Genomic DNA, 22,256 nt, shown 5'->3' on the forward strand with positions numbered 1-22,256 from the left:
AGCAGTGGTAGTGACCAGGCTTTCAAATGCAGATTCTACTGTGGAAAAAGTATTAACTGGTGATATTATATGTTACTCAGGATATTGTTACAGCTAAACCTAGCTTCTGTAGCTAATCTTTCAAACAAGGTTAGGAGTCTAGCCTAGGACAAATTCACAGTTGATGGACTGTCACTGCATTGCTAGACAGGTGCTGGAAAAACAGTTGGCAATGTGAATAAGTTAACACTGTTGGTTATTCAAATATAATGAATCATTATTTGATTATAAATGTCCAAAGAACACAATATGTATACAATATGGTAGGAGGGTTAAACTTGCTAGCCATAGGATAGGCTACAAAATGAATGAATCATTTTGTATGCAGGAAAGACAGCATGAAAACACTCCAGATGTAGAGCAGGCTGAGGAAACATCATCAGGGCTTCAGGTGAGGTTTATGATAATAAAACATTTTGTTGTTCAGCATTACAGTCTTATCATCACAGTCTCTTTTTTGGATAGTGCATTTTTTTGATTATACAGTTATACTAGCTCTTTATAATATACAGAATGGCATCTCAATTTTCTCTCTGGGGGGGGGAGAGGGGGGGTTGATGGGTGGATGTCCCCACCAAGTCTGAGACCAAACCTACGCCCTTGCGTGGAACGCCCTCTACGAGCTCTCCATCAGCCAACGGAGAGCCTCGGAGAGCTTGACGTGCACCTCCTGAATTTTATAACTATCCGTCGAGAGGTACGGAGACCCCCTTGGCTGTGATTGGTCAGTATTAAGAACTGCTTGCATCAGGGAAGGGGTTGCCGTGATAAACAGGACGAACAGAATCCTTTGACCGCCATTGCTGTACATTTTTACAATTCATATTTCAGCTAAACAGTACATGTAAATCAGCATCTGAATTAAAATGTGACGAGAAATGGGAAGTGTAGTTGCTGAAAATGTGCATATTTTATTGATTAAACGGCTAATTTGTAAATTTGCTCCGACTTCTCGGTAACCTAGGTAAATAAACACTCGACGTCTTACAAAAAAACGTTGCGCCACCTACTCTTCTGGCGGTGAATTGTTTTCAGCACCCACAGCCTACGGAGAACCATGAACGCAGTCTATCCATCCGTATCCGTGCGTCCGCCCATCCGTAAACGGAGACGCAGAAGCATATTTCGGCCTTAATGGTGCGTATCCATGGATACTGTACAGCATTTTTTTTACACTCTGCACCGCTTGCCGCTCGGGGGCGTGCCTGACCCTGCGCAGCCAGTTAATACAGAGTTGGAGTTCTCTAAAGGTCACTGTTGTGTGCAGAATTGGGTTCATGTACTCACAATATCGATCATTATTGATATATATGTGCTCCTGTCTCAATCAAAATACAGCTTTCACACACATGATGCAAGGACTTAGAAAGAAAGATTTATCAGACATAATTCGTTGACATGTGTAGTCTACTAACCTTTTATTACATTACTCGAGATCTCCGCAAATCAATCGCTAGATTACGGCTAGCCACTAGACATTCACTGTATGGCGAGCGAGTGCCTGCCAGCCAGCAGATCAACGTTGAATGTCAATCGTGTGCCAGGTGAGCTACTGTAGCCCTAGACTATGCAGCTAGCACAGAGGGAAGTTACGTAATGTGACTACACTGAATTTAAAAGTACAATAAAACACCAGGGACACCGACAACCTCGGCGACCCTGCGCCAGGAATCTTTTTTTTTTGTTAACGTCTGTGTAATCGTACAGAGACGTATCAAACAAGACTGGGTGTGCAGACACATAAGTTTCTCCTTGATTTTGAAACTGAGAAACCTAGAAAATGTTTACCACGGTTGCTACGTTGCAAGAAACGAGAAACCAATCCCGCGGAGCCCTCGAATCAGCTAGCCAATCAGCACAAGCGCAAGTGTCACTTGAAGTGCCTCCCCCTCTGTCTTAACCTGAAAATTCACCTCAAAACGTATCGAAAATGCAAACACAAGATTTTTGTGGAACTTAAATAGGGAATAAAGACTAACAACGCAGATAACAAAATTGAACACTACACAAACAGTCATTAATGTTTTTCATTCAGGCGAATAATTTTCTCATAGTGATACAGGAGGTGCCGGATCATGTTCCGGCGTGTTCCGGCTCAAATTAAGCCCTGGTGGCCAAGCCGCGAATACGTATACCTAGAAGGTATACGTATTCTTATTAGGGTTCCTCCGGTAGGAGGAGACCTATTGTTATTGTAGGTTTTATTGGGTGTGCTTTGCCTTTGGCAAGGGCACAACCTTTGTTCTCGCACATATATATTATTAATGTGAGAATGCTGTTAAGCTATTGTTTTCCTGTTTCTTTTTATTATTCCAACTTCTTAGTTTGTTCGCCCCCCTTTAACTAGTCCTGCATACTTTCACCGATTCCTACAATTTTGGTACCAAAATGGTCAGCTTCTTCAGGAGATGTGTGCTATGACTTTTCTTATTTCCCACTTTTATACTTTTTAATATATTAAGGTTTTTATGCAAATTATTGTCCCATTAAAAGTACTGGTAAATCCTATCAAATCATTAAAAAAGCTTCCTCCTCTTTCAAACTTAACTTCTTCAGCATACTTTCAGCTAGAGACACCATTCAACCTTTAAAATGTTCACAAGACATTCAACCATTCCCAAATGATTTAGCATTTTCAAATATTCAGCCAATTTTGAATGATGACTGTTTGAAATACATGACAATTTTTGCTCTTTCTTGATTTTTATGCATCTTTTTCTGATATTCAACTAAATTGTCAATCAAATTCCTATACCGTTCATATAGTTTAACTTACAGAAACAAGTTATATCTTAAAATGTAAGAAAAATGATCCTCTTTCAGCAAATGTAGCTACTAAAGAGCTCACATTTACAGATTTTCAGCTATGAGCCTTGAAGCGAGAGCAACCTTTCAAATTCTCTCACTAACTTCAATGGAGAGGTGGGTAAAATTAGTCAGAGAAAGCCGAAAGGAAGACGATTTTAAAACTGCCGGTAGAGTTGTATTTCTGACCGCACAGACATATAAAGGACATATCAGGTTTCGGCAGTCTTGGGTCTTGGAAAATATCCTTATTTTTGGGATTGGACGCATAGTTTTGCATCTAGGTTAACTTGTTTGAGGTGTGGATTCTAGCTAAATTTGTTATTCACTCTGCCCAGCTCGTTAGCGATCACAGCTGCACCATCACCGTGGCAACCAAACAGACACGCACCATGAAAACAGAATTGGGTAAACGTATCAATGGTTTCGGCATAAGTCTTCGTTCTCTGAAAATATCCTTGTTTTTTGGATTTGGACGTACAGTTTTGCGTCTAGGTTAACTTGTTTGAGGTGTGAATTCGAAATACATTTCTGTTATTCTCTACCCCATGGGCGTCGCTGCAATGTAACTTGGGGGGGTCACGTCCCCCCCCAAAGTCGTCGTTTGGACCCCCCCACTTTTGCGATCAAAATATTAGTGCATGACTGGTCTACTAGTCCAGCGATCTTTCCATTGCTTCACAATCAAATCCGTTCCACTTTCAGTAGAGAGAATACCCATAGCAATAGAATTCCACTCCACGTTTTCTAGACAAACGGCATCACGCACGCAGATTCAACCCCCGTACTCATTGATCGACGCATCGCGCTTGCAGCTAGCACTTCAGAAATGACTGTTCCACAGACGAGATGGACATAAGGAGTTTTTTAGAAGAAGAGGAAAGTAAGTCAGAGTTGCCCAAGTTTTCCCTTCAGTGGCCAGAGCACCCTTATGAGACATTCTCTGACTATAATAGCATTAGTTTGCGTTAAGTCACAAAGATCCTTCTGCAAACATTAGGATTATAGCTAGATAAGCAAGCTACTAGCTAGATAAGCAAGCTTTTTACCTACATCTAGCACTACAATAGCATACTTTATTTACCCATTACAAGTGGAACAGCATTTGTTGATTTCTTAATCTGGGTCTGAAATATGTTGTGCTTTTGGCCGTGTTCAGACCTAGGCGTCTGTTTCAGGCAGAAAGAGATGACAAGGATGTTTTTTCCAAGTAGCTACAAAATAATTTGCTGGTGTTTTTTATATTGCCGTAACAACCGTGAGCTAATCTGGAGTTAACTTTAGCTAACATGTTAGTTTTTCTAATGACTGGAATAAAAGAAGAAAAACCCTTTATTTCAAATTGTCTTCCAAATTTAACAATGTTGCTCGACTTTGGCAATTCGTAGTATTTCATTACTACATGTTAGTCTGTAACATGAAGGCAAAACTGATACCAACCATTAAAACCATATATATTCTGAAAGCTTATACCCTCAGGAGGTTGTTGTTTGTGATTAGTATACTGTACGTAATTCTGCGGTTGCGTTGTTCTATTTTTACATGTCATTGTTGATGTAATTTTAATTAGTATAATGAGTTCCAAATGTGTCCTTCGATTAAACACTGCAGCGTTTATTACACAATGATCATTTGTTTGAGGGCAACGTTTAGTTAGTAAGAGAGCTTCAGTGAATTGTAGCTGCACTGCGGCCATAGACAAACGACAAGGAGGTCAAACAAACGCCAAGTGTGAAATTGAAGAAGTGCATGTCTTTACTTTGTGTAGAAATCTGAAGTAGAATGCCAAAACATTCTTATACTTCAGCTTTCAAACAGAAAACTGTGCAGAAATCACACACCAGCATCAACAGGCGCTGCTATCTGGCTATATTATATATATATATATATATACACATGTATAAGTGCTGTCAGTTTAACGCGTTATTAACGGCGTTAACGCAAACCCATTTTAACAGCGTAATTTTTTTATCACGCGATTAACGCAATTTGTAGGTTTTTTTACATGCTGTTGCGACAACTTGTAACGTTAGAAAAACAACAACACCACACCAGAATTAGCTAGACCGGGGGGGTATTCGTCGTAGCTCGCAAAGCAGTTTAGCGAGCTAATTTTCAGGCTAAGATAAAACACGCCCCTATTTTTGGTTCGTGGAAGCAAGTTTAGATAAATCACCATAGTAACATATCAATTAGCACTAACCTGCTCGAGAGCAGGCTAACGTAAGTGTAGCTGGATAAGCTTGCCACACCCCCGGAAAATAATTGGCAGCTCCCTTTTTGAGAGACCATGCTGACCAAGGAGATATAGTTAGATTAACTTTCCATACCAACGAGTTCTTCACGATCCTCAAGATCCTTTATTTCACACGGATGAGTTCTTGTTTGAGCGATATCGATTCAGCCGACAAGGACTTGTTTATTTGCAAGACCTTCTCGGGCCGTACATTGCAAATATCACACGCCGCAGCAAGCTATGCTTTATGACCTTATGCTGCTGTATGTGAATATTTAACGCTATGTTCTAAGAAATGTCTTATCTGTTGTGCCTGTGCTTTTTATGTTTCACTGTGGGAGAGTGGGAAACGTCATATAGATTCCTTTTTATGTGTTGACGTGAAGAAATGGACAATAAAGCTACTTGAAACTTTTACTGTGCTTCAGACTCTCTGCATAGCCTTGAGGTTTTTCGCGTCAGGTAGGCTACATTTTTATACAGTATAGGCGATGCAAAAAACATTGGCAAAGCCACAGCATGCGTTGGTGTAAGAAAAGTGTACTTGGCGCTTAACCAGCTGATGAATCAATTCATCATATTCCTGGCCATGCCCCAGTCAATGAAATCAAAGAGGGATTTACACATAGGCCTACATGCATATACACATATACTCTATAGGGTGATATCAGGTAAAAGGGGCCATTTAAGGTTTGGGGGTCCCAGCCCTGACAAGTAACAGGGGATTTGATTGCTTTATGGTTGCTATGGTGGGCGGGCCAATAATTCAAACAATACTGCACCAGAAAGCTGCATGGTAAGTAGCCTGGCATACCAAATCTAATTAAACTATTATAAGGATGATAAATCTTTTTTTTCTTTTTTTTAAACATGCACATAAAAAAACTGCATATCTGTCTTGATGGCATCAATCACAAATAATGTTGTTAGTTTGGTATAAGAACATATTTTTTGAAAAAGTTATGTTTTTCTTGGTGGTCCAATTTACCTTAACCCACTGAGGTAAAATGGGCAACATGGTTTCAGATAAAATGGGCCATCATCTGTGTCACTCACAAACACACATGTGTTGGAGTGTGTGTGTGAGGGTGTGGGTGTGTGTGTCACACCATGACCCCCCCAACAGTAATAATGGTAGTAGATATTTTATGTACAGTGAGTATGGCGAAGGAGAAGGAAGCGAGAGGAGAGGACAAAGGGAGAAGGAAAAAGAGAGAAAAGAGAGTAGGAGCAAGGACCAGAGAGGAAAGGATACAAAGATAAAACAGGGATGGAAAGGAAGGCCAAACAATTACAATCCGTGGAAAGAGGAGAGGATGAAGGGGGCCTTAGATGAATACATGGAAGGAGAGAAGAAAGGAATTACAGTGAGTGTGCACCTCTTATCAAGAGCATGGGGTGTGCCGCAATCAACACTGCAAAGACGCATCAGTGGAAAGGTGACTGGCAGTGAACATGTGTCAGGGCGGAAGCCCAACCTTCCACAGGAGGCGGAAAGGGAGCTTGCTGCCACCCTCAACACATTGGCGCATAGGGGGTTTCCCTTCACAAAACGTGATGTCCGGCAAGTGGCTTTTGATTTTGCAGCCAAGAACAACATATCTGGTTTCTCCAAGACAGCAGGGAGGGCCGGATATTACTGGTTTAAGAACTTTCTAAAGCACAACCCAGAGCTTGGGATGCGCAAGCCAGAGGTCCTGTCTGCACCATGGGCTGCTGGACTCAACAAAGAGGTGGTTAGCCAGTGGTTTAACCAGTATGAGAGCCTTTTGGTCAAGCTGGGTATTGAGGGCACACCGTCACATATATATGGAACTGTGACGAGTCTGGGCTTCAGGATCATTTTTATTTTTAATTATGGCACATATGAATATGGTTGTTTAATGCAGTTTAAATGTTTTGTGGCTGTATAAGCAACTGTGTTTTAAAATTAAAATTGATGATAAATTACTATTTCCCTTTGCAGTTTCACTGGCCCATTTTACCTGAACAGCTGGTCCATTTTACCTGAAACTGCTTGTGCCAAAAAAGTTGGCACAGCTGATGTTTCAAGAACTGTAGGGCCTAAATAATTATATTTTATTACATCATTTCAACAAAAATGATCAAAAACAGTCATTAGTAATCATAAAAATACATGCAAAAGGCATATATGGTATTGTATTATTGTCCCAAACAATTTACCAAAAAGTGGCCCATTTTACCTGATATCACCCTAGTACAGTGTTTCCCAAAGACTGGGTCGCGACCCTCAGGTGGGTCGCTAAAGATTTTTTGGGGGTCGCCTTGTCACGATCTGCATCTCTGCCACTGGCGATTTCTTAAATAAATTAATGGTCAAATATTTACTATTGTGTTAGATAATTTAAATGCGTTAGAACACGTTCATATTGAAGACGAGTTCATTCAGAATCAGCTACATATATTAACAGGTCGACTGACTAATATCCGTCTCATTCATTCCCGTAGCGCCACAGTGCATTTTCATGTTGAAGCTCAGCTTTGAACAGTTTTTTTCAGTGCTTCGAAACTTGAGATTATGTCCCGCCCATGGACGCTCAGCGTCTATGGGGGTGAATGGAGGAGGCTGGCCTGGACGCTGGGCTTCCGCGTGATGATTGGAGGGTCTGTCGAAAGACTGCATCTCCTTTTTATTGACACTAATTTTGTACTATAAAAAGGCACCGAAGCTATTGAAGTTCAGTCCCATTGCGGATTCTGTAAGTGTAGTCGAAAGACAAACTGCTGCAACCTTTCTTGGTATTGGCTTGGGCGAAGTTGCTGGCAAATTTTCATCATACATTTCATAAAATTATAGCTACACCACATGCCTTGTTTCAGTTTAACCTACTTCCCACATTTTCTTTGAGTTTAATATTGTTTCGTTGATCGTTCCTTCATTCATTCATTTACATTCATATTTAGTCATTTAGCAGACGCTATTATCCAGAGCGACTTACAGTAAGTACAGGGACATTCCCCCCAGGCAAGTAGGGTGAAGTGCCTTGCCCAAGGACACATCATTTGGCACAGTGGGGAATCAATTCCGTAACCTTCTGATTACTAGCCCGACTCCCTCACCGCTCAGCCACCTGACTCATGATTCATAGCGATTCATGTTGTTTAATTGTAACTTGTTTAACTACATGCTCTTATGGTTCTTCCCTTTGGCACTTATTTCGATTGTTCACAATGTGTGCTTCATGTTTTGACTACCCGCAATGCTTCTTGTTGTTGTTATTATCAGTAACTTAGTTATCATGCACTTTGTAAAGCTCTTTCTCGGAAGTCGCTTTGGATAAAAGCATCTGCTAAATGAATAAATGTAAATTAAAAAGTAGGCTAGGCTAGTGTCGTAGGGGTGAACTAGCCAGTGAACTAGAAAATTAATGTAAAATAGGATATGATTTAGGCCGAAAATGAGCTTCCCCTATTTGAAAGACCAGCAGCTATCTGCGCTTACTCAAACTCATGTTGTTGCGCTTATTGAGAACTTTGATTGCTATTTTCCAACAGAGAGTATGCCATTCTGAATGATAAAAGTAGGATGCAAAATCCCTTCGAATTTTAGAGTCCTGATACTTGGCTTGAGTTGACGCTTAGTCTTGTAGAAGAAATCCAGTTGTTGCAGCTCAGCTGCGATCGCACTGACCCTATGGATCTGTGACCTTATCGTCATTCTGGATTTAGCATTTTGTCAGAATATCATGTCCTCAGTAGGGCCAGTATTTCTATGCTTATTCCTTTCACTACCACGTACATGTGCAAATTGGGATTTTCTGTGCTCACAAAAATGAAGACAAAGCACAAAAACCGACTGAATGCTGCGCCTGATCTGCGTGTTGCGCTTTCCTACAGCACCCCGGACTGGAACGCGCTACAAAAACGCAGACAGGCCTACCTACCATTAGCAATGTTGAAATGGTACAACATGTTTTGTATAATTTGTAATCTTTTTATAATTATTACATATTTGTTCCAATATTTCTGGTTCAAATGAATGTTGAAAATAAGAAGAAATGGGCTATATGTTTTTTAATAGCCTATATTTAATCGCCAATTTGGCACTTATTGGATAACTTCTTTAAATATTGCTGGTTCAATTGTTCAGCGAGAAGTGATCACTCAGTTTGAGATAGCTTATTAACAATGGCAGTAGGCCTACAAGTTCTGAAATAACAATAAAATAACATTAGAATATCCTCATCTGTGGCGGAACTAGAGTTTTATACGGGGTGGCCAAGGCTACTTCTGGGGGTCCATTGTCCAGAGTCTTGGGTCACTGTTTTAATTAAATATATACAGTATAATCTGGGTCTATAAGTGCTGGAACATACAAAAATGTTTAGGAAAAAAAGCTCAAGCTCCAGGGACTTATAATAGCATTTCTGTGTTACAGAAATAACACAGTACACAGTTTATTTATAAAACAAAGTGAATTTACAAACCCCAAAAAACACTGCAATTTGACTTGACAGGTAGCAGAAATCAAGCAGAAATGGACTTGAAAAATATAAATAACTTGGTGCCCAACCACATTACAAATTTACAGTATAATAAGTATGTTCATATATATTATGATAACTAATAGCAAAGAAAAGTTTTGGAATTGGCCTAAACAAGACCAAATTAAATCTGTGGAACGTCTGGGCCAAAAAAAATTTTTTCCCAGTCCAGTCCTGGTTGTGGACAGTATGTCCAGAAATAAAGCCAAGTCACTCATTTAGTGGCATAATCCATTGTTATATCTACAAAATTATTTAAGATATAGGCTAGTATAAATTTAGCTAACTTGCAAATCCTGAGAATAGTCTACTGTAGCAGACCTTTCTATGTGAGTTTCCGTAGGCTTGATACTGAACGCATTTGTGAAATCAGTGAGGGCTGTTCGAATAGCGATGTCAAGAAGAGCAGTGGTAAAATACAAGTTATGAAAAAAGACAGTGTCTGTGTCTTTCTGTCCACAGGATCATATACAATTAGATCTAAACCAAACTTACAAAGAGCTTGGTTACACTACCAAAGTTGAATTAGTAATGTTTTATGGGTCTTGCAGCTGTTTGATTAACTGAAATTATTATGAAATGTTCTACTAGCCATTTGCCTACTTAAGTCACTGTATTTCCAAGACCTGATAGTAACTGAAATAGCCTAAATAATTCCTCTTTCAAGTAATAAGCCCCAAGTGTTGAGCATTAAATTAGCTGCACTGTAGAAATCTTGAGACAAAGACACTTTTTTGTTCTAAAACCAGATTATAAAAAAATGTTAAATCGGAGTACAATTCTACTGACTGTCTCAGTTTGTCTGTTATTGGAGTCGAAGTGACTGTACACAGCTACTGTAGGCTAATCAACATTTGTAAAAAAAAAATCAGGAAACCTAAACCCAATGCAAGCTTTTGGAGCTGTGGAAATATTCTTTATTCTGCTGTCTGTTCTTATTCTTTGTATCTCACAACAAATGTCTCTCTTTGATTTGAATAATTCATGCAACGCAGCAAAATAAATGCTTCTTTCAACAAGAGGTCAAATGAAATGTCAATCAGCATCAAATTTCCAATAGCGAATTACATTTTGGGGTGGCCAATTAGATGTCAGTGGTGTCCAGTGCCACCCCGGACACCCCTCTGGCTCCACTACTGATCCTCATTATTGTTCAATAATGGTCAAATCCACCTTAATTTTGTAATTTACGAATAATGTCTATTGGCTTGGGTCGCGAAGGCTTGTGGCTTTTAAAATATGGGTCCCCAGAAAAAAAGTTTGGGAAACACTGCCCTAGTACATGCGCTTTCAGTAGGCCTACATGTATCCTCATAAGTGTCTATGAATTCGTATCAATTATACTCTTTGGCCTTGTTTTTATACTTATTCTGAAAAAGTTGATATCATAATTTTCGCTAGCAGGATCTCATTCGATGATTAATTTCCATTAAGCCTACTGCCAGCAGGCACATTTAAAGAAATGTGATCTGATTGATCGGGGTAATAAGGCACTAAAGATGAGCCATTTTACCAAAATACGCATTTAGTTTATCGGCAATTTTTTTGCCAAGATGCCTGTCTTGCTCTGGCAGCGGTGGTGGTGTTTGACTTAGCCATGATAATATGCTTATTGTCTTCGTAGAGACTCATTATAATAGTTTGCTCAGATGGCGAGAATATCACCGCTCTCTCTTTCGTCTTTTCCGCCATCATACCGTAAGAAAATCACGGTTTTGGTGATCGACCTTTTCCTGCCTTTTGAAGTAGGAGGTGCTCGTGCACTTGATAAGTTTAGCCTGATTGAAATTAACCACATGATTTGGATGCGGATCAGCCGTCGACGAACCGATATTTGCGGTTCTCAGCTAGCTCGCTAATGTTAACGGGCTAAAGGGACAATGGATTAGCTTAGCTTCAACCCTTACGACGAACGGGCCCCGGAAACAAAACAACAGGCACGCCGCACTTGCGAGCCGGCCAAAGAGTAAAGGTGCCAGTATGGTACTCCGAGTCCGTTACGGATGGGCGGGCCGCCGGATAGGACGGATTAATTAGCATTTCTGTTGCCTTTATGGTTCTCCGAAGGCTGGGGGTGCTGAAAACAATTCACCGCCAGAACAGTAGGTGGAGAAGCGTTTTTTTGTCGAAAACACGTTGCTTTGTTGCGTCTTTGTAAGTTAGAAATCGTCGTTGTTTATCTCCCACCTCTCATCACACGTGTGACACTCTTACCAGCTGTCACTAGTCAGACGATGAGTGCAGCAGGTGCAGTCACATAATATTATATTAAAGACAAACTCAAGGCCCGCCGCGTCATTTTATGTGGCCCGCGGAAGATTAATGGGCTATTGAAATAAGTCTACGCTGCTTTACAGCGTGCATTGACCATAAACGACATCTCTCACCATGCATTTCAATTGTGTTACGGCAAAGTGACGACATCCCGCCGCTAGAAAGCAGTGTATGCACATCAGTGTTAAACGCAAAGTTTAACTGGGTGAAGGCGAGCATGGTTTGAATGACAGCACTCCAATGCAGCCGGTTCTGCAAACTTACCCCATGTGCATTTTCAGCCAAGGTCCTCGGGCATTCAACCCAAGTTGGTATCACTCTCGAACTTGGTTAGAGTACTCAGCCAAGCTAGCATGTTTCTGCTTCCCTTATCGACAATTTGGAGCCAGCAATGATGAAGACATCACCTTCATTAGACAAGGGTTTTACCTAGGCTATTGGAAAACGGCAATGTTTATTTTACATTAAGGTCAAAAAGCTATTCTGCGTTCAGATGAAGGGCAAAACAAGTTTTGCTCTTGCACTATGCGCGCTTGCATTTTGTCACCAAACACTGAGAAAAATTTACAAATGTATCCTCCAAGAAAAACAGCAGATTGTCCAAGAATTAAAAGGCTGACTTAAATTGCAGCATAATATGCCCTATGTTCACAAAAGCTACAACAAAAACACCATGTTTTTACATCGTTACTGACGTTACATCGTAGTTACAACTGGCCCTTTGACGGCAACCATGCTGATGTGGCCCTCGGTGAAAATGGGTTTGACACCCCTGCGATATAGACAAGGCTCTGGTTTTGTGAATTCATTTCTCCACCAAGTGTATAATCCAATGTGAAAAATGATAAACAAAAAGACTGATATAATTGGAAACAAAAAGATCCATACAAACTGTATGTAGGCTACAGTCAAAACTACAATGTACTACTCTAGGTCACTAAACTGCGGCAGTCAGTGCACAGACAACAAATTCACGTTTCTGAATTCGCTAGAGTAGAGCATAAACTAGCTCACAATAAAATTTCTCTCCAAGAAGTTCTCATCACAGACGTCTTTCAAAAAGAAGACCTTAGAGAAAACGCCTTTCTGTCGAAGTCGGAAATGATGTCGTTTGGAAATGATGTCATAGCGGAAACAATCACGGCCAATGGGTATCCGTCGCGTACAGCACGGCACGACGGATTGACAGGAATTTAAACGGTGCACGGAAAAGGTCTCGACGGAGAGGGCGTTTCAGGGCGTTCCAACTATGCGTAGGCCCTTCCCATGTGTCCGTAATCGTATAGTACGGAGTAGCATATAACGGCCTTAAGGTATGTTCGACTTCAGCGCTGGCTGCGCCGACAGCCTTCTGCAGTCGGCTGACTTGAAGCAGCCAATGGCATTCTCTGCCTCAAGTCAGGCAGCTGCAGCCGTACCGGAAATAAATTACGACACACGCACAGGCCCGTTGCAATTGCTTGGGGCGCCGAGCTGGCTTGGGGCCCCAAGACAACGACTGGATAAGAATAAAATGCAAAGACAAACGTGTGAGCGCCCCTTTGATAGTCAATGCAGTAAAGTGCAATGACACTGTTATCGGGATCCCCCTCAAGAGGCCCCTCTCATGATCTGTGCTGCTGGCAAAATACAAAAACCGCGTTGGTCGGCAGTCATAACAAAGTAGAATTATGCTTCAGGAAGCCAAAAAAGGAAGAAGAGAAAGGAAGAGGAGGATGATAAAAAACAAGATAGTGGTAAGTGATAAATTACACTGGATAAAATAGCTCTACTTGTCTTGGTGTAATTTTGCAGCAGGTAGGCTAGCAAAAATATGTATATGTTAGTCCGTTAGACAGAGACTTAGTTTTAACATGCCGCAGTGCTGTGTCCCATGTTGTTTAAATAGATCAGAGTTTAAAAAAACAAGTGACATTCAACTGTCATTCTAGCGGGAGCGGGCTGCGGGACACTTTTTTCTGCCCAAATCAACAAAGCTGCCATATGATGGCACTTGTCTCTGCCGATTGGGCACTCGCATGTGCTGTACCTGACTGCCTGACCCTCATCAAAAACAGATACAGGTGGGTTAAAGAGTGATACTAGAGTGATAAGAAGTCCTAGTGAATGCTTGATAAGTAGAATATAATACAGTAAATAAACAAATAAATGAATAATAAATAATTAGGCTAAGTGAAAGGGTATGAAATTTAATTGTGTGAAATTGAACACTACATGCCAATGTTGTTTTCAATAAAAAAATATTTGCACAAAACAGGACGATCCACTTTTCCATGTTGATAGAGCATTAAAATGAGAACAAATAATGGGACAAAAAGAAATCAAGGGACATTTAGTATAGATAAAATGTGCGATTAATTGCGATTGCAAGTTAACTATGACATTAATCGCGATTAAATATTTTAATCGCTTGACAGCCCTATATATATATATATATTTTAGGGCTGTACTATGCCTATAGGCCTGGGGTGGGGAACCTTTTTTCTGCAAAGGGCCATTTTGATATTTACAAAATCATTCCGGGGCCGTATAAAATTATCAACTTAAAAATGTGCCTGCTATATTTGGTCAAACATTTAATAACCTACACACATCCTTTAGTAAAGTGTATCCTCACTTTCATAAAGTTATTGTTGTAAGGAGGAAACCTATTGTTTTTGTTAGTATTATTATTATTAGGGTTCCTCCGGTAGGAGGAAACCTATTGTTTTTGTTAGTATTCCTATTATTATTATATTTCTCCGCTAAATGGCCCAACAGCTCAAAAAGTCCTGGACCCGATTTTTTCCAATTTGGCCCAATGATACAACAGGTCCCTCACTACTTCCACACGGCTAGTGGCCCATGTGCGCACATAGGTGGCGCTATAAAACACGTCCAAAGTCTACGTGATTTCCCCAGCGCCCCATTACTCCAAAATGCCTGAAAATTGGTATACATGCCTTATTTCTCATGGGGAACAAAAAAGGACCCATATTGTCAGACTTATGAATTTTCTTGTACTGTCCAAATTTGGTACAACCTTCAAAACCCTTCTCCTCATGAACCATAGATCCAATCAACTTGAAATTTGTTCCAGATGTGTAGAATACATGTTTTTAAAAAGGATCAAATTGAATAAGAAATGCAATACAAAATGGCTGAAAGGGGTGTATTTATGTAAATGTCCACATTGCCTCAATATCTTTGTGTCAATAAATCTAATATAATTTTGACTGATTGTATTTCAAACCTAATAGGGTTCAAGACTACATCAATCTTTAGTACCATAAACAATTTCACCTTGGTATGTCAATATATGATTGAATTCAATTGAATTGCTCCACAGTGCGCATGCTCCAAATTCTCACAGACTCATCCTGCCCCTTGTCACTAGGGTGACCACATGTCCCGCTTTGCGTTGTGTCGCACAGCATTTTCACCCCTTGTTCCGCACGTCGCATATTGAAAATGCTGTGCTATACAGCGCAAAGAAGAACAGGTGGTCAACCTACTGATGCGCGAGCTTGGCTAGACACACACACATCCTTTCTGGAAATGGTGTGCTGACCAAGCCCCACCCTCACCCTCATTTTGCTTCCAATCGCAGCTCGCCGTTACGAATATAAATTATTTTTTGGCGGCCATTGTTGTTTACAACTGGAATCACCTGAAAGCCGTGTTGGAGGCAGCCACGTTCGGTAAGTCCTATTTTTACACATTTTAACCTAGAATCAATGATTGGGTTCGTGAAAGTACACTACTCTTGAATTATGGTGAAGGTTTGAGCACTTTGAGACCTTTAGATCGTGAGTTTTAATTGACGGAAAACCAAACTCGAAAAGTAGCTAGCTTTTTCCCTCTGTTTAATTACTGAATCATGTAGCATCTCGGCGAATTCATAAAAACGGTAGAGAAGGGCAGCTTTTAGGAGAACAAGCAATTCCCCACAGACCTGTCGGCTCAGAATTTTGATTTGGGTCGAGAAAGTCTTTGTAATAAGCCTATGCGCCAGGGAGACCGCATAGGCTTAGGCGCAGCCATGTTTTGGTTGCGTCATGTTCATAAGTTCACCATTTTACAGTTTGGTCGACACCAAAAACGTGTTTGTTACCAAACCTCGAGGAGGGAAGCCTTTAGGAGATGTGGGAATTGTGCTTTTAGCCAGATGCTCCGATTATTTTTGTGATTTGTGGAAAACTTGCAAGTGGAGTGAGACTGCGTCCCGAGGGTACATTGTTTTGACTTAGCCTCAATGACAGACTCGGCTCGCTCACTCACTGGCAGTGTGTAAACAATAGCGTAATTCACTAAATTCTAGTCCTAAAACGTCAGGGAGGGCTGCTTTTTGTAGACAAGTGTCTACTGAAGCCAGTATATAGGATCCTTCACAACAAGCCTATTTCATTTGTCATTTTCCTGAGAAAGCGAACTATGTTAGCCAGGCTAGTTTCACTCGGTCAGCCTATAGGTCTCTGACAGACAGAATCACTGTTTACAGGCAAAGGTCGAGCTGATCTTTGGTCAGATGTGTATATTGACCAGTTCGGAGCTAAATACTCTTGCTAGAGCCTGGAATCGAGCCAAATGTTTGGAGTGACTTTGCATGGCCGGGTCTCCATCAGTTCAACACATTTGGATTCAAGTTCAAGAAATGCCACTGCATTTCACAGTCAAAACTGTAGTTTATGTCAAGTGTAGATGAAAAAAGGTTCATTTTACTCAACTGATATGGATCCTTTCTTCACTTTTACAGGTCTGGAGGGTCATGCAGAGGCCTGCTCAACACAGTTCAGGATGCTGAGAGAAAAACAGATCCCTTGCTGGACTACCCCCCTCTAGCTGGACAGCTTTTCTTCAGCCCTGACCCCAGCCAGTATATAGGATCCTTCAAAACAAGCCTATTTCATTTGTCATTTTCCTGAGAAAGCGACCTACGTTAGCCAGGCTAGTTTCACTCGGTCTGCCTATTTAAAGGTCTCTGACAGTCAGAATCACTGTTTACAGGCAAAGGTTGAGCTGGTCTTTGGTCAGATGTGTATATTGACCAGTTTAGAGCTAAATACTCTTGCCAGAGACAGGAATCGAGCCAAATGTTTTGAGTGACTTTGCATGGCCAGGTCTCCATCAGTTCAACACATTTGGAGTCAAGCTCAAGTAATGCCACTGCATTTCACAGTCAAAACTGTAGTTTATGTCAAGTGTAGATGTAAAAAGTTTCACTTTTCACAACTGACATGGATCCTTTCTTCACTTTTACAGGTCTGCAGGCCTTGCTTGCCCCTCCAGAGACAGACAGTCACCCCACAGACACAGTAGCTCTGCAGACTGCTTTTTTGAGGACATTGATGAAAAAGGACAAACCAGCATTTTTTACTTTGATGAAAGTCTAAATGTTTAATCCTTTCCATGTCACAGCATGCCAAGCTGCTGACTTTTAGTGTCTTAAGTAATGAAACCAGTTCAAGTTATAGACTTTTGACTTGAATCCAATGATTAGTCATCTGAATAAAAACCACTCAAGAGAAGTACTGCTTCTTGGATGATTTGTGCTCCACATCAGTACATCTCACACATTTGCCTTTGTTTCCATAGGATTCATGGAATTGCTAGTTTCTGCTCCACCATTGTGTAATAAGAAATATAATTTAGGACAGCAATTACATTTTTGTGTTATCCTTTCACATTACACACATTTAGCCAATGTTCTTAAACTCAACCGATTGTTTTCATTTTACCATACTGTTCATATTGAACAGACATCAGTGTTTGGGAAGATTACTGTATATTTCCACTTTTGATTTGTATTTCCATCGTAAATTTGGTCTTTAATTTCAATTGGAAGTGCTATTAAAAGGTCTTAAAAAGTCTTAAATTTAACTTGTTTACACCTGTAGACACCCTGTGAAACCCCACCCCCCACTCCAGAGACAGTTGGTGACAGAGAGGTGCAGACATTAAGTTAAACATAGTTATGCCTTAAGAGTAAAAAATAGAGACTAAATGTGGATGTAAATGGATGTTGACACTCAGTTCTCTGAGTTGGTGCATGTCAGTTTAGGCAAAGGTTGTCTTTTAAACCTTTAAATAATTCAGATTTGATTGGAACTCTCTCTTTTATACATTTATAGTTGGTTTTGACATTTCACAGCCATTTAATTCATTAAGCAAGTTGTTTAACTCAAACAACCATAACACAGTACATATGGTATACAAAGCTGCAGTCAGATTTGGAGAAATTGTTAGCTTGGATGTTATCTTGCCATATACATGGGGTCTTGATGATGATGCGCACGCAGCTTCAAGGCAGAAAGACGCGTTCCATTTCAGGAGACTCCGAGACCTTAGCGCGTCACTAGCATCTTGTCATATCACGCAGTCGGAGCACAGCTAGATCATCAGCGTCAGCGTTCTTGGGTACCCAGCATGCAGTGTGGCATGTCAAAAAATGACAAAACTTGTGGAAAATAGTTTGGTTACAACAGCTATGCAAGGGTTTTCAGTTGTTGCGTTCGTTCAGATAGATGTTTTTTAATATTTTTGTTTGTTAGTTAAAATCTTGTTGGTCACTCTGAGAGTGCATGTTGTATGGTTTAATGGGAAGTGAGAGTCGGCTATTGTACATCAATGTCCGCAAGGAGTTGATCATGGGCTGTGCCATAAACCTTTTGCCAATGAGGCTATTCTTGATCGTAAGTTGACTGTGGTTCTGAAAAGCGGTCTTCAAGCCATCTTTGAGAAATTCTGGAAACAGTGTTGAGAGCAGTGTGTTTTGACTGTGAGAGGCAATTTTTGGTCGTCATCTAAACCTCATGCGTCCGCTACAGCATTTCTGCTTTGGCGTGACTTGCGCTGGGAGGGAGGTAAACGGCATGGATTGGGATAGTGTGCGGGCAGGTGTATTTTTATATAGGGTGAAATGGAATGAGAAATGTAATACAAAATGTCTGAAAGGGGTGTATTTATGTAAATGTCCACATTGCCTCAATATATTTGTGTCAATAAATCAAATATCATTTTGACTGATGGTTTTCAAACCTTATTGGGTTCAAGATGATATCACTCTGAAGTACCATCAACAATTTCACGTTGGCATGTCAAAATATGATTGAATTTGAGTAGTTTAAACTTTGGCTGAATCTAACAACTCTTACCACAGAAGAAACAGCATACTTTTTTATACAGTAACTGAACATGACAATATTCAACACTGAGAATAGCTCAATGGACTGGGAAAGTGACCTGCAAAGTATAAGGTTGCAGGTGTGAATCCAGCCGCAGTCTTTTAGCCTGTATTAAATTTGAATATCTGTTTAGTTAAACAGGATGACATCATTATGAAATACCATTCGCAATTTCATGCAATTCCACTTTGAAATGTTGACCGTTCCTTAACCCTTCTTCCAAAGCTGACCAAAGCTAATACTCTGCCCTTTCTACTCATACATTCTCAACAGTTGGTGTGTAGCAGAGAGGATAGAGAGTCTGCCTTGTGACCTTATGCTCATGAGTTCAAATCCCCATTCAGCCTATTGTAGTTGGCCCTACATGAAGTAGTTTTTCTCTTTTGTTGTCCAACTCTTGACCTTCTACAATGTACATTTTTATAATATTTTGCCATTTTGCGGAGGAACCCGCATCGCTGCTTGCAGCTATATTTATTATTGTTACACATCTGTCATGGGAGTCTATGGCAGCCCCGAGAACCACATGGTCAGAAGTTGTGAAATTTGGCACACTCTTTGGGACCAGTCCCCTCATCAATTTCTCAACTTCAATCAAGTTTCATATCTCCCATTCCAACCCTCTAGCGCCACCAATGGGTCAAAGTTGAAGGGGTGTTTACACACGTTACCTTTGAACCATATGCCGCATTTTCCAAAATGAGGTATCATTGGATTCCCTGGATCAAGACAATTTCAACGCACTATGACATCATACCCAGTCGTATACATTCTCCTTCATTTTTAATGTTATGGAGAAACGTTTTTTCGCCAGTCCTTCTACAATTCTTGTCAAATCTTCTTCTAAATTGCCATGGATGATCTTCAGATCAAGCCTCACAAAAGTTATCCTATGGATTTTTGATTTTTGCAACCGTTTGTTAGTTACAGCCAATCAAATTCAGCAACTGAGCCGGCAAAAGGGAAGTGAGGTCAAATCTTAGCAAATCTTTGTTGCATTGACTTCAAACTTGGTGTATGGATTTATGACCCTGTTATTAAGAGGTCCAAAAAAGGTATCGTAATTTAAGCTCTTGGAGGCACTAGAATAGGCAAAATTGGGTTTTGACCAATAATTGTTGATTTGTTTGTCGTATTTAAGTCATTCTTATGTTTTTTGACATCCTAGGAGATCCTGTGTCTGACGCATGTTAATGCATGATACCAGACAAATTGATGAGGCCGCCATTTTGAATGAATGAATAAAACGTTTTCGCTACCCCTCATACAATTCTTGTTGAATTTTCTTCAAAATAGCCATCGATGATCTTCAGACCAAGCTTCACAAAAGTTATCCCCGGGGGATTAGATTTTTGCAACCTTTTGTTAGTAACAGCCAATCAAATTCAGCAACTGATCCGGAAAAAGGAAGTGAGGTAATATCTTAAGGAATCTTTAATGCATTGACTTTAAACTTGGTGTATGGATTCATGACCCTGTTATTAAGAGGTCAGAAAAAGGTAGTCGTTTGAGCTCTAGGGGGCGCTACAATATGCAAAATTTTGTTTTGACCAATAACTATTGATTTGTTTGTTGTATTTAAGTGATTCTTATGTCTCATGATATCTTAGGAGATCCCGCGTCTGACGCATGTTAACGCGTGATACCAGACTAATTGATGAGGCCGCCATTTTGAATGAATGAATAAAACGTTTTTTTCGCTACTCCTCCTACAATTCTTGTCGAATCTTCTTCAAAACTGCCACAGATGATCTTCAGACCAAGCTTCACAAAAGTTATCCCCTGGGGATTAGATTTTTGCAACCGTTTGTTAGTAAGAGCCAATCAAATTCAGCAACTGATCCGGAAAAAAGGAATTGAGGTCATATCTTAACGAATCTTTGATGCATTGACTTTAAACTTGGTGTATGGATTCATGACCCTGTTATTAAGAGGTCTGAAAAAGGTAGTGTCATTTAAGTTCTAGGGGGCGCTACAATATGCAAAATTGTGTTTTGACCAATAACTATTGATTTGTTTGTCGTATTTAAGTGACTCCTATGTCCCGTGATATCTTAGGAGATCCCGTGTCTGACGCATGTTAATGCCTGATACCAGACAAATTGATGAGACCTTTTCCCCTACTCCTACACAATGTATCCAATATTCACCAGATTTGGCACAGATTATCTTCAGACTACAATCACCTTGACATGTCAACATAGGACTGAATTACAACTGTTTAAACTTGGGACAAATCTGACCATGCGTGCCACAAACGGCGTACTTTTTGTAAACAGTAACTGTACACAGCAATTCCCAGCGCTGAAAATGGCTCACTGGGATAAGACAGGCTCCTTTGAAGTGCAAGGTCGTAGGCTCGAATCCATTTTGAATGAACTAATAAAACGGTTTTGTCCTACTCCTCCTACAAAATGTATCAAATATTCACCAAATTTGGGACAGATTATCTTCAGACCACAATCACCTTGACATGTCAGAATAGGACTGAATTACAGCTGTTTAAACTTGTGCAAAATCGAACAACCGCTTGCCACAGGAAAAACTGCTTATATGTTTACCAGTAACTGTACTGTGATTTCCAGCACTGAGAATAGCGGACTAGGATAAGTTGGTGTCCTGGCAACGGCAACGTCAGAGGTTCGAATCCAGCCAAAGCCGACAAGTTTGTCATGTCTCTGATTCTCTGTTTAGAGAGACTGTAAGCTACTGCAAAGGAAGCCAGGTACACTGCAGTCGCTAGCTACCTGTAGTCAAGCTGGATATAGTCATTGCAATCCTCACACAAACTATCAACATTATTTCAGATTTTCGAAACCGTCTGTCCAGTACAGCCAATTGAAATCGGCAGCAGAGCTGCAAACAGAAAGTTGTGTCGCATCTAAGCAAATCTTTGATGGATTTATGCCAAATTTGCTACTCGGAACCCTCTTCTGAGGATGTCGAAAGTTTCTTCTGGGTCATCTGACCTGCTTGGCCACCCATTGCTGCTTGCAGCTATATTTTCCATTGGGTTTCTCGATTGTTTTTCTGCATACAGACTTTGGGGTTGGGCTCCATTCCACCACAGTTAAGATGGATAACAACCCTTGGACCTAACCCTGTCGTTGCTGGTGAGAGCGAGGGAAAGGGATAGATGTAAACAATACACTGATATGGGGGCATGAGAAGCATCCGCCTCATTGGCTTACACATATCTGATTCCCTCAGAGGAGTCGATGCAGGATGGGAAAG

The 22,256-nt window shown here is 40.5% G+C and overlaps 1 protein-coding gene across 4 annotated transcripts in view; it reads right to left on the bottom strand.

Moving 5' to 3' along the window:
- Nucleotides 1-22,256, bottom strand: part of znf185 (zinc finger protein 185 with LIM domain) — a 95,198-nt gene that overhangs the window by 1,302 nt on the left and 71,640 nt on the right. The gene's annotated exons all lie outside the window — the stretch shown is intronic.

This window comes from Hypomesus nipponensis, chromosome 1 (assembly GCF_054491055.1).
Source record: "Hypomesus nipponensis isolate SF chromosome 1, ASM5449105v1, whole genome shotgun sequence".
Classification (NCBI taxonomy): Eukaryota; Metazoa; Chordata; class Actinopteri; order Osmeriformes; family Osmeridae; genus Hypomesus; species Hypomesus nipponensis.